Genomic DNA, 12,641 nt, shown 5'->3' on the forward strand with positions numbered 1-12,641 from the left:
AGTGCGATTGGCACAGGACAGAGCGGAGTTTAGGGCTGTTGTACATAGGGTCGCTATGAGTCGCAAGCGACTCGACGGCACATAACAACAACAACATTTCTGTTACTGTGTTTTGTGTGTGTGTGGAGGTTGTTTCTGTATTTCTTTTTATAATCTCCTGGGTTTCTCTATGCTTGCATTGCTCATATGTTTTTGCATGTCATCTACTTTTTTACATTAAAGTCCTTAACGTATTAATCATAGTTATTTTAAATTCCCAGTAGGAATATTTCAACATTTTAGTCTGGTTGTGGTAATAACTTTGTTTAAGCCATATTTCATCTTGTCTTTTGGCATTTCTTAAGATTTGTGGTGAAAGGTGATCAATATTTATTAGGTAATGGTAACTGAGTTAAATAGGATTTCAATGTGAGATTATTTGTGACTGACTTATGTTTAATGTTTGGTCCAATCTATTGCAATGTCTTTGTTTTTGTTTTCTCTGTGTTTTTGGCCTTTTCTCAAAATGTAAATTTATTTATTTACTTTTCTTTAGAGTATGTGTCTTACAGATTTAACAGCTAAACTGCACTGTTATTATGCAGGTGCCTTTGTATGGTGGTAAGAATGTGCATAGGGGGGAAATATGAGTGTGTGTGCACTTGTGGAGAGGACTATATTCCGTAATTTTTATTAAATCTCTGGTATTGGTGTTTGGCTTTGGTTTCAGTTTTGTCTTTGTTTTTTCTTGGTAAGCCCAATTTCCTGGTTTTTAACCTTCACAAGAAGGAGCTCTGGTGTCATAGTGGGTAAGGAGTTGCACTGTCAAGCCAAAGGCAAATACTTTGAATTCATCAGCTGCTGTTCCCTGTGAGGAAGAGAGTCTGCAAAAAAGAGGAAGACCCTCAAGGAAATGCATTAACAAGGTGATTGAAACAATGGGCTTAAGCACAGTGGCGGGGGGTTGGGGGGTGTGGGGGGGGTGGAGATGGTTCAGCAGAGTGTGACTTCCTTTTGTTTTATTGTTTGTAGAGTTGCAACTGAGCTGCTGACACAAGCAACAACAATACAGAGAAAATTGGAGTGTAACCCAAAAAATGCCCCGACCCAGGTAAAGTCTTTTCTCCATGAAAAGTATACCTTGTTAATGAAAACAGACTGAGTGATTTCTCGATTACCTTATTCTTCGCTTAGATCCAAGAAGGAATATTTCTTTTTCCTCCCTAATGAAAACCTTAAGGGGTTATTTAGAGAGAGCATCCACAAAACTGTAGGAACCTACTTAAGACTGCAGGGAGCGTTGGTGACTTAGTGGTAAGGAATTGCACTGCCAACCTGAAGGCTTGCAGTTTGATTCCACCAGCTGCTCAGCGGGAAAAACATGAGCAATCTCCTCCTGTGCAATTAACTGCCTCTAAAAACCCACTAGAGGGTCAGGAATATGTTGGTTCCTTGTGAAGGTTCGTAACAAAAAGGAAACACTTCAAATTGCAGTCCCAGGAGTTTCTCACTCCAACAATTCATCAAAATTACCCTTTAAGTGGTATGGTGCTGTTAACCAAAAGGGTAACAAAAAAAAAAAACAAACAAACGATGGCTGTTCTCTTCCCCTACAGAATTAGAGCCTTAGAAACCCACTGGAGAGTTACTGTGAGTTGGCCTTCATGGTTTTGGGTCTATAGGTTAAGAACTTCTTTATTTTGTCAGTCACTTGTCCAGGGGAAAAAAAATCTTGATGATTACTGCCATGATGGCAATTTATCTTGCAATCTCAATTCTCTGATGAGTCCAAGGAAGTTTAATTTTCAATTTTTCAGCATCATTTGCCTTCCCTAGTAGACTAACAACTTTTAACCTCTTCACATGGAAGGGCTGAAATTGGAAGTCTATTTTCTTTTAAAAAAAATAATTTACTATGATAACTTTTTCTAAAAATAGCCCATTGACATAGAGTGAGACATTGCCCTTTTAAAATTAAATAGTTAAATCAGAAGTGGTTTTAGTTCTTTATAAAACAAACAAACAACACAGAAGCATATATGCCTATGCATGAATTACCTCTCTTAAGGCTATAGCAGTAACATGTCCCAAGGAAATTTCATTATTAGAGTCCATCTTTTGTCTCAGAAAACTCCATAATGAAAAACATAAAGTGGGCTTTATCATCCTGAAGTTTTTGTTTCACTGCTTTTAAAAGTAGTGAAATACATGCCACAATATGTCTCATTCTAAAGGTTGAAAATGTATGCTGTGACTATAATGACATCATTCTGCCTCCCACAGAAGGCTCTTGCTTGGAGAGTTCAGCAAGAGAACAAAATTAGCAGGAAACGTCACTTTCACACACGCAGATGGAAAAAATGTTAACATCTTCTGAATTCTATGACAGTCTCTTTGATGGGAACATATATGTCATTGTAATGTATCAGCGACGCTCAGACACATCTTATGAGCAGGTGCTAAACTGAGGTCACTGCTAGAAGATGGGCATTTTTGCAGCACTGAGAACAAAAGATTCCTCCTAGGTGCAGTTTTAAGCTAAGAAATAAGAATCATATATGAAGGATTGTAAGTCCTAGGGAAAATTCCTAGGAACTTTGATGACAATGTACAGATGAGGTCTCCTATTACTGTACTTGGAGATCATTCAGGAACCTGACACATTGCAAAATATTTTGTGAAATAAAGCTAAAATTCACTAGTGGGTAAATAATTTTCTGATTATTTATAAATAAAAAAAGAATTATATGATCCTTACTCACCTTGAAATCCGACTGGATAGTAATAATTATTAAAACATGACAAAGTGCTAAAAGGTCTTAATTTTCAGTTATCTGAGGAATAAAATTTTTCAGAATAGTCATAAACACACATAACTGGTTTTATACCTGGAGAGACTATTCATATGATGGTTTTTTATATATAAAATCAAGGAAACAATATTTTTCCTAGTTATGTACAATCCCAAGAAGGTGTTTTCATCTATAGGATGAGCAAAGAGATAAAGTATTTTGTATAGTTGTACAAAGATCGTACAAATATATTTTGGATAAGCCTGATCTAGGCTTGTATTCTCAGTTACTCTCAAAGTGGGACAATAACTAAGGATGACAGAAAAATAATTGATACCTATGAGTTTTGTTGCTGGAAAAGAGCATTGAACATGCTGTTAACTGCCAAGAGAACAAACAGGTCTGTTCTAGAGAGGGTGAAACCCTATTGCTCCTCAGAGGCAAGAATTTTGAAACTCCATCTCACAAACTTTGGGAATGTTGTCAGGAGGGACCAGTCTTTGGAGAAGGACATCATGCTTGGAAGGGAAGAGGGTTAGCAAAGAAGAGGAAGATCCTGGATAAGATGAATTGACACGATGACAATGAGAGGGGTGTCAGTTGTGTCAGAGACAATGAGGTTAGTATAGCATTGGGCAAGGTTCAGAGCCATTGTTCAGAAGGTCACTATGAGTCATAGCTGACTCAATAACTCATAACTATTACTCAAAAAGAAATTTTCTCTTTAAATATTACTGATCAGAATATGAAGAGGCATACAGAGATAGTAACTATTCACAATTTGTAAATGTACTTATTTCTTACCCAATTGAATGTGAAAGCAAAATACTACCAGACCTAGCATCTCTTTTCTCCAGTTCCACAACACATACATATGCTCACATATACACTTATACACAAATATACAAATATTCCTTTCTAGAACATGATCACAATACTTATTTCATGTCTAATACATAAGCAATATATTTATTCTTCTATTCCAACTTTTAGCCTAGAAGCACATATTTTTTTCAACTCTTTTCCCAACCCCCCCCCCCCAATTTCAGTCCTATATTCTTTGTAGGTTTTTCTTACACTCCAAATGTGATATTGGAAATTCTTGTAGTTTTCTATTTTAAGTAGCTCTTCATCCATTTTTTCCCATAGAGACTCATAAAAGAGACTTTTTTTTAGGAGTTTTATTCTCATTTACCCTATTTTTGTCAATGCTTTCTACTTACAAGTTGCTTCAACCTCTTTTCTCATTTTACTCCAAAATGTCAAACCTTATGTTCCATATGAATTTCACAATATTGAAATTTGTGTATGTTTGAGTGTCATTTCACAACTCAAAGGCATCAATTCCTCATTTGTCATCCTTAGTCATTGTCAAGTCCTCAAATACATAGCAAGTAATTGTGAAGACCTTGACCTGGATAACCTTCATCTTTATCTCTAGACTGACACCATTGCTCTTTAGCACTTTGGAGAGTAATGATGTCCCTGACAGCAGACTTCCCAATGCAATTTGTCTTCTGATTTCCTGACTAGTGGTGCCAAGTGTGTTGAATGTACAACTGAACAAACTGAAATGATTAACAACATTAGTTTCTTCTCTGTCCATCAACGTACTGTCAATTGACCCAGTGGTGAGAATCTTTGTGTTCTTGATATTAAGCTTCAATCCATATTGAAAACTACAGTTTTTTACATTCTACAGCATATGCTTCATTCAGGTCCTCCTAAGTTTCAACAATTAAGGTTGTATCATCTACATAACGCAGGTTGTTGATGAGTCTTCTTCCAATCCTTATGTCATACTCCTCCTCATAAAGTCCAGCCTCCCATGTTAAGAATTGATGCCTTTGGGTTGTGTTGCTGGAAAAGTCTTGATCATACTGTGGACCACCAGGAGAACAAATATATCTGTCTTGGAGCAGATAAAACCAAGTTTCTCCTTGGATGCTAGGATTTTGAAGCTCCATATCACATACTTTGGCCATCTGGCCAAGGAGGGACCAGTCCTTGGAGAAGGGCAGGAGAGGAAGACCCTGAATGAGAAAGATTGAAGTGATAACTGGGGCAATGTGATTAGGTATGTCAGAGTCAGTGAGACTGGACTAATTATCAAAAGAACAAACTTATACATCTTGGAAAAAGTGCAACTACAGTGCTCCTTGGAGGCAAGGATCCTGAAGCTTAATCCTCTATACTTTGAACATGTTGGCTGGAAAGATTATTCCTCGAAAGAGATAATACTCTGAAAGGTGGAGAGTAAGCAAAAGAGAGGAGGAGAATTGGTTCCAGTGTATAAAAGATGATAGCATAAGATAAGACAGGATTTAGATCTGTTGTGCTTAAAGTCACTATAAGTCACATTTGACTCAGTGACTCCTAAAAACAACAAACTTTACAAATCCTTGTCATTTTTAGATGTTGTTGTTATGTGCTGTCAAGTCACCTGTGACTCATAACAACCCTATGTACAACAGCCCTAAACCCTGCTCTATCCTGTGCCAAACACACTGTCTCTGACACATCTACTTAGATCACCCCAATCAATGAATCAAGCTATCTCATAGAGGGTCTTCCCCTCCTGAGCTATTCCTCCATCCTCCCAAGCATGATGTCCTTCTCCTTGCAACATGTCCAAAGTATGTCAGACGAAGCTTCAGAATCCTTGTCTCCAAGGAGAAGCCTGATTTAACCCTCTCTAGGATAAACTTATTTTCTTAGCAGTCCATGGTATATTCAATACTCTTCTTCAACACTACAGCTCAAAGATATCAATTCTCCTCTTATTATCCCTAGTCATTATCTAGCTCTCTGATGCATAGCAAGTGATTGCAAAGATCATGGCCTGTATCAGGCACACCTTAGTCTCCAGAGTGACACCATTGCTCTTCAGTACTTTGGGGAGATCCCTGACAGCAGACTTTCCCTTGCAATGTGTCTTTTAATTTCCTGGCTGCTGATGCCAAGAGTGTTGACTGTGGAGTCAAGCAAACTAAAGCTATGAACAATATCAATATCTTCATCATCCACCTGATGCTGCAAAAGCATTTGACTGTGTGGATCACAACACACTATTGTGAAACTGACTCTGAGAAGAATGGGAATTCCAGAACACTTGATTGTGCTAATGCAAAATCTATAATTACTTGGACCAGGAGGCAGTTGTCAGAACAGAGCAAGGAAATGCCACATTGTTCAAAATTGGGAAGTGTGTACATAAGGGATATGCCCTATCTCCATACCTTTTCCACCTGTATGCAGAACAGATTAACCGGGAGGCTGGGCTGTATGAGGAGAAGTGTGGCATCAGGATTGGAGGAAGGTGCATCAACAATCTGCATTATGCAGATGACACAACCCTGCTTGCTGAAACTGAGGAAGACCTGAAGCGCTTGCTGCAGAAGGTCAAGGACTGTAGCTTTCAATGTAGATTGAAGCTCAATATCAAGAAGACAAAAATTCTCTCATTTTAAGATACTGTATTTATTTTGGTGTCAGAAATTTTGAAAATTGGCTTTTCTGTTCACTGTAATAGCACCCATTGGGACCATGAGGGATACATGGTCTTGCAAATCATCAGTAGCTGTATGACCAATATAAGAAAGCACATTACACACTGTGAAAAAAGGTGGTGGAGAGAGGGTGAAGAGACTGTGGCATGGCTGTGAAGATAGCAACATAGGAGTGGTAGTGGCACTTGTTGGTTTAGCCCAAGCCTGATTGAGGCTGAGAAATTGTCTGGATTGAGAAATCATACTCTATGGGCTAAGCATCCAGCTGTATCCAGCATGGCTCACCAGTTTCTGCAAAACCAACCTCAATATCTAAAATCATGTAAGTCATTCCCCTGACAGGTCAGAGTCTGTGGTGGACATTCTAAGATAAACACCAAATACAAAGGACATAGAGGAACTGGGAACTGTACCATGGAAGAGATGTTGATGTTGGAAACAGTAGGCTTATACCACAGTTTAAGCATTGGAGATTACATTGATTTAAGACTTCTTTAATTGTTCTGTTACTAATTTTAGCAGAATGAATTATAAAAACACATATTATAGACATTCTTCAAACTTAGCTTTCATCTTATTTTGTATATTTTCCAAGGGTCATCTCATCTTTTTAACTTAAGAATGATCAAATTTGTCTTTTAATTCTCATTTTTATTTTCTATGCTTCAGATAAATATTTTCTATTATACAGTGCATTTTAACTTGACTTGCAAAATTAATTTACTATCAAAATTTTCATTTCTTACTGTTCTGCATATTGTATTTGTCTTTCAATTTGTTTCTTTTATTATATCCTATGTTCCTTTGTCATGTTTATAATTTATGAATTTTCCAAGGTAAAAATTAGCAATGATACTTCTGTTTCATTCTTTGATGTTATTAATAACCACTCAGTAATAAATTCCAAAATTATATACCTATTATTTCATAATTCATCTTCATGTACACACTAGTTCTATCTTACTTATCTCTCTGTCAGTCTTCAGCAATAGAATTTTATCAAATTCTTTGCTGCTTGGATGTATTAATAAAAAATTATTAAAGATACTAAATAGATTTATAATAATATGTAAATATACTAAATATATATAAATAGCCTGATCACAGTTAAACACATTGTTCCAGAGAGTAAGCTCTTGATAGCTAATTGACCTTGTGACTCTTATAAGAGTATAGAATGTAGTATTTTTTTAATATGCTTTAATATTTTCTAGACTAGATTGGCAATTTGTTTTATGTAATAGGGGTCAAAAGAATATTTAATTTTTATCTGAAAAGATGATTCAGTTAAAAGTAAAAAGATGGTGTGGATGTGTTGTAAATATGACAAATACTGTCACATCTTGTCACATAAAAAAGGAAGCAAAAGGATAAAGGAAACATGATGTCTTTTGAGAAATTTATTTTAGTATTATTGTTAAGAAAAAATGATGTTTTGACAAAGGCAGTGGCATAGGCAATGAAAATGGAGAGGACAAAAAGGTATTTCCAGAACTTTATAAGAGCTTTTTATTTTTCTTTCTTTCTCTCTCTCTCTCTTTTTTTTTAACAAGACAACTGGAATGTCTATCTGTGTTTCATTGACTATGTAAAGGCATTTGACTGTGTGGATCACAACAAATTGTGGCTAACCTTGAGCAGAATGAAAATTTCAGAACATCTGATTGTGTTCATGTGAAACCTACACTTGGACAAGGAAACAGTCATCAGAACCAAGCAAGGAAACACTACATAGTTCAAATCAAGAAAGGAGTGCATCAGGGATGTGTCTTTTCTCCATACTTTTTGAATCTATATACAGAACAGATTATTCAGGAGGCTGGACTTGATATAAGGAGGAATGTGGTGACTGGATTAAAGGAAGACTCAACAACCTACCCTGTGCAGATGACACAACCTTGCTTATGGAAACTGGAGGATCTGAAATGATTGCTGCAGAAGGTCAAGGACTGCAGTCTACAATATGGACTGAAGCTCAACATCAAGAAAATAAAGATTCTCTCCACTGGGCCAATTGGCAGCTCCATGATAGAGGGAGAGGAGATTCAGATTGTTAACAATTTCAGCTTACTTCATTCCAAATCAATACCCTTGGCACTAGCAGTCAAAAAATCAAAAGATAAATTAAACTAGGGAAATCTGTGAGGAACTTCTCCAGAGTGCTAAAGAGCAATAATAGCACATTAGAGACTCAGGCACACTTGATCCAGGCCATGTTCTTCATAAATATTTACTACACACCAAAAAGCTAGATAATGAATAGGAATGACAAAAGAATAGTGCCTTTGGGTTGTGGTGTTGGAGAAGGTTATTGAAAATTCATGGACTTCCAAAAGAACAAACAAGTCTGTCCTGGAGAGTGTGAAGCCAAGTTGTTCCTTGTAGTCAAAGATTTGAATCTTCATCTCACATACAGCATGTTGCCTGGAAGGACATCATCCTTGGAGAAGGGACAGTGCAATTACTTGCTATGTGTCAGAAAGCTGGACAATGACTAGGGATAATAAGGGGAATTGATACCTTTAAGTTGTGGTGCTAGAGAAGAGAACTGAGTATAAAATGGACTGCCAGGAGAACCTGTCAAACAATATCATTGATATCACATGCAAACTGCTAAAGATCATTCAAAAATGGCTAGAATAGTATATCAATAAGGAATTGCCAGAAGCTCAAGTAGTATTTAGAAGAGGCCATGGCACCCAGGATATCATTGTTGATGTCAGATGGATCCTGGCTGTAAGTAAGGAATACTGTAAGAATGTCTATTTGTGCTTTATTGACGATGCAAATGCATTTGACTGTATCATGACAAGTTGTGGTTGACACTGAGGAAAGGGAATCCCAGAGTACTTGATTGTGCTCAAGTGGAACTTATACCTTGATCAAGAGGCTGTTGTGCAAACAGAGCAGGAAATCACTTCTTGATTTGCAATTGGGAAGGGAGTTTGCCAGGGCTGTATTCTCTCTCCATACCTGAAGAGGAATGTGGCATGAAGATTGAAGGAAGATTCATCAATAGCAGATGTTATGCAGATGATAAAACCTTATATGCTGAAAGTGAGGGGAACTTAAAGCACTTGTTGCAGAATATCAAAGAATGCAGCCTTCAGTATAGATTGCATCTCAATATCAAGAAAACAGATTTTTTTCCACTGAATCAATGGGTAGTGTCATGATAGATGGAGAGGAGATTGAAATTGTTATTAGCTTCATCGTGCTTGGATCTAAAATTAACACCCTTGGTACAAGTAAGGAAATGCTTTGCACTGGGAAACCCTGCAGTTAGAGACCTTTCCAGATTCTTGAAAGTAGTGTTGTCTATTTGAGGACTAAGATGTATCTGATTCAGGCCATAGTCTTACTGATTACTAGCTATGCATCCAAGACCTGGACAATGAATAAGGATGACAGAAAAAGAATTGATGCCTTTGATCTGTGGTGTTAAAGAAGAATACTGAACATCCCATGGATGGCCAAGAGACAATGAACAGATATGTCTTGGACAAGGTGCTCTTCGGAGGCAAGAATGATGAGGCTTCGCCTTACATACTTTGGACATGTTGCTAGGAGTGCTATTCCTAGGAGAAGGACAAGATATTGGAAAGGGTATAGGGTCAGTGAAGGAGAGGAATACCCTAAACCAGGTGAATTGTTACATTGACTGCTGCTATCGTCTCTTGTGTGTAAGGAAGTGTGAGAATTGCATAGAATAGAACAAGGTTCAGGTCGTTTTATCATAGAGTCACTATGAATCATGCTCAACTTGATAGCACATAACAACAACAACAGCCAGGAGAACAAGCAAGTTCATTCTCGAGAGAGTGAAACCAGGCTCCGTCTTGGAGGCAAGGATTGTAAGGCTTCGTCTGACATATTTAAGGCATGTTGCAAGGAAGGACCAGTCCGTAGAGAGGGATATCATGCTTTAAAAGGTGGATAGACACTGCAAGAGAGAAAGAGTCTCAATGAGATGGATTGATTGTGACTTGGTGACAGTGACTGAGGTAATGAGGGTAGATGTGTCATAGAAAATAAGGTTGGCATAGGATAGAGCAGGTTTCAGGGCTATTGTACATAGGATCGCTGAGTCACAGGCGACTAGACTACAAAGCAACAACAACAACAGACCTCTTCAAAGAATTCTATTTTGAATAAAAAAAATCTGTAAGCTTGTTATTTGCCATAGAGTGAGAAGTAACTCATAACTTATCATCCATCAGGTTTCAAAGGTGGTAAATTACATAGGAGGAAATTGTCTTTCTCCCATGAAGCAGCTGGTGGATGTGTCTTTACAGAGACAGCACAACTCCTTACCACCAAGCCATCAGTGTTACTTATTCTTTTTTTTTCAGAGTTACTTATTCTATAAAACAAGTTAGAAATGATGTTTTATTTATTTTTTTCTATTTCCTTTCATTTCCAATTATGTTGTTTCACTGCTCATACTATCATATTCAGAAGGCTTCAAAACAATCCTGAAAGAAATCAAAGTATAAATGAGTAAATAGAACAATTTAGCATGTTCTAGATTGGGAAGATGTATAGTATTGTAAATTATATATACATTACATAAGTCACTTTCCCCTAAATCAAGTGATAAATGTACCCACTATCAATTTTAAACTTGTATTACTTTATTATGTTTTTAAGGTAACCAGTGTTCATTTTTTTTAAAAAAAAAGGAAAAACAACCTCTCTAAAATAAAGGATTATTGTGAATAAGAAAAGAATAAGGGTGAATTTACCCAAAAATATAAACACATATAGATTCTCTAATTTTAAAAAAATGTATTAAATTAATGCATCAACAGACAAGACTCACAATGCTATGGCATAGAAAGTGAGAACATTTCTATTGACTTGAAAATGAACAAACCTTGGTCATCTACTCTAAGGGGTAGTATGAAAAAAAAAAAGACAATCTAACAATAGTTTTTGGGCCCATATTTTGGCAGTATTATATTTTTTAATTTTATTTTATTGATTTTCATGAACATTTACAGAGATTTTGGATTTCCATTCATTCATTGTTGCACTTTTCTCCCTGCCCACACCCCCCCCCTCCAGTTTGCTCCTCTCTTATAATGATTTTAGCAAAGGAAAAAGTATATGAGTTGTGTGTTGTTGTTAGGTGCTATGTAGTCAACTCATAGTGACACTATTAGCAACAGATCTGAACCTTGTCCTACCCTGTGACATCAAAACAAACTGATATATTTGAGCTCATTGCTGTAGTCACTGTGTCAGTCCTTCTGGTTTGAGGGTATTCCTATCTTTTGCTAAATTTTATGAGTATCACTGAAAATCATAATTGTTGAATCAGGAAACAAAGATGAGATCAATTACATTAATTGATTAAAATGTACTCCTAAACTTCAGTTGAAAGTATATTATTGAATAATGATAATTTAGTGTTCTCCAGTTTGTCTTAAAAAAAAAATATCAAACCAATGACCAACTGTATAACATGGTGAAATGGGAATTCCTGAACACTTGATGGTGTTCATGTGAAAGTTACATCTACACCAGGAAGCTATTGTACAAACAGAGCAAGGGAGAACTTCATGGTTCAAAATAAAAAACAGGAGTGTGCCTAGGGTATAGCCATTCTCTACACCTTACCGGAGGTTGGATATTATGAAGAATGTGACATCAAGATTGGAGGAAGATTCATCAACAACCTGTGTTATGCAAATGACACAACCTTGCTTGCCAAAACTAAAAAGGACTTGAATCATTTGCTACAGAAGGTCAAAGACTATAGCTTTCAACATGGATTGTATTTCAACATCAAGAAAACAAAGATCTTCACCAATGAACCAAAGGCAGCACCATGACAGATGGAAAAAAGGTTGAGATTGTTTACAGTTCCATTTGCTTAGATCAACAATCAACAACTTTGGTATTAGGAAATCAAAAGAAGAATTGCATTGGGAAAATTAGCTGTCAAAGATCTCTCCAGAGTACTAAAGAGCAATGATGTTTGCCTAGAAACTAAAGTGTGCTTGATCTAGGCCAGGTCTTCTCAATGCCTTGCTATGGATCTTAGAACTGAACATTAAATAAAGGTGACAAAAGAATGAATTCCTTTGAGTTTTGGTGCTAGAGAAGAGTATTGAACATACCGTGGATTGTCAAAAGAACAAGGTCTGTCCCAAAGATGAAAGTAGATTGCTCCTTGGGGGCAAGAAATTTTTTACTCTTTTTCTTTGTCATTTGGTTTTGTTGTTGTTGTTATGTGCCGTCGAGTCACTTGCAACAGTCCTAAACTCCGCTCTGTCCTGTGCCAATTGCACTGTCTCTGACACTCCCATCCCAATTATCCCAGTCACTGAATCAATCCACCTCATAGAGGGCCTTC

General features: G+C 36.8%; 1 pseudogene; it reads left to right on the forward strand.

Annotated features, from left to right (window-relative positions):
- LOC102867977 overlaps window positions 1–12,641 on the forward strand; it is a 31,782-nt pseudogene that overhangs the window by 2,890 nt on the left and 16,251 nt on the right.

The sequence above is a fragment of the Elephantulus edwardii genome, unplaced genomic scaffold (genome assembly GCF_000299155.1).
Source record: "Elephantulus edwardii isolate Elephantulus edwardi_28Jun2011 unplaced genomic scaffold, EleEdw1.0 scaffold00084, whole genome shotgun sequence".
In the NCBI taxonomy this organism is placed as follows: domain Eukaryota; kingdom Metazoa; phylum Chordata; class Mammalia; order Macroscelidea; family Macroscelididae; genus Elephantulus; species Elephantulus edwardii.